Source organism: Brassica napus, chromosome A9 (assembly GCF_020379485.1).
Source record: "Brassica napus cultivar Da-Ae chromosome A9, Da-Ae, whole genome shotgun sequence".
NCBI lineage: Eukaryota > Viridiplantae > Streptophyta > Magnoliopsida > Brassicales > Brassicaceae > Brassica > Brassica napus.
In genome coordinates this window covers 23,217,600-23,219,093 of record NC_063442.1, presented here as the reverse complement: position 1 = coordinate 23,219,093, position 1,494 = coordinate 23,217,600, and the positions used below count along the sequence as shown (strand labels likewise).

The window sequence follows — 1,494 nt, the reverse complement described above, 5'->3', positions numbered from 1 at the left end:
CTTCTGTATCTGCTACTTCTCCTTCAGCTGAACAGACTTGCTTCCTAAGAAGCTCGTGCACCACATCTAACTTAGCTCTTACTTCGTCCATCTGTTCCTTCCCGATAGAGGCTACAGACTTCTTCCGTTCAGAGTCAGTGTTTTTGGTGCTGCTGCTGTTAGCAAGGTTTTCGATAAGTCTCACAGCTTCCAACGGATTCCGAGTAGTGAAGTTTCCTTCACTCGCCGTATCAAGGGCCATTTGATACTGTAAGGCGAGACCTCGGAAGAAAGTGCTTAGCAGCTGCACTTCGTTAAATCCGTGGTGTGGACAGTCTCGCTGGAAGAACCTAAATCTAATCCACGCATCTTTGAAGGACTCTCCAGCCTTCTGCGAGAATGTGGAAATTTTGTTCCGAAGTTCTTCAGCGCGCGCCTCATCGAAGAAGTTTCGTAAGAAAGCATTCTTGATGTCGCTCCAGGATGTTAAAGATCCTGTGGGTTGCTGCCTAAGCCAGTGCATCGCTTCTCCATTCAGCGTGTATCTGAAGAGCTTGCACAGCAGGTAATCTTCGGGGACTCCTTCCATCCGAATGGCAGCGATTAGATCCTCGAACCGTTCCAAATGGTCCATAGGATGCTCGTGCGGTAACCCAGAGTAGGGTATCTGCGACACGAGAGTGTAGTATTGAGGCTTCAGCTCGAAATTCTGCTTCTGGATCTCCGGAAGTCGAATAGCTGATCTGTTGGAATAGTACTCATCTGGGCGATTGTAGTCGGCCAGTGGTTTCGATCGAGCGTCCTCATCTACAGGTTGAGCAGCTCCTGTAGCATCAGCATCAGGGATTACAGTTCCCTGAGCATCTATTTTCTGACCTGTTGCATTACGCAGATGACCGGCCTGGTCATACAGGTTTCCGTTCTCATCCTGAGTTAGAATAATAATGTTTACCATTTTTGACGACACGGTATCGATCGACGTACGCGGTGTAGTATCGATCGTTGTCGAACGATTGGGATCGATCGACGATGACGGTCTGGTGTCGGTCGACGGTTGGTTGTGCGTATCGATCGACGATGAAGTGATTGCGTCGAGCAATGTGGAACGTTGACCTCTACGGATGGTGCGTTCCAAATGAGCAGGATCGTCTGAGAACAGCAAGTCTTTCTCCTTGTTGCTTCTGGTACCGCTGGGCATGCACCTGAAAAGACAAGAAAAAAAGATTATTAGAAAAGGGGTAAAGAAAAGAATAAGAATTAATAAAACTAAATCTAATGGCGATCAAAGCTCCCCGGCAACGGCGCCAAATTTGATACCACTCAAATTACCCTAAGGAGTGTTACTCTCATCAAAAGAGGTTCAGATGTAGTACTTAGGGATCAAATCCACAAGGAGGTAGGGAACAATTAAATCTAGTGTTTATTAATTCTAAAGGTTGTAAATGTTTAAATGAAATAGCAATAGTAACAAGCGAGTAAATAATAAATGTAACTTAGGTTGGAAATGATATTAGA

General features: G+C 45.6%; 1 non-coding gene across 1 annotated transcript; it reads left to right on the top strand.

Moving 5' to 3' along the window:
* Positions 1–296: 296 nt before the first annotated feature.
* Positions 297–402, top strand: LOC125578759. The gene has a single exon (XR_007316842.1). It is a non-coding gene; the product is annotated as a small nucleolar RNA R71 (small nucleolar RNA).
* Positions 403–1,494: the final 1,092 nt, after the last annotated feature.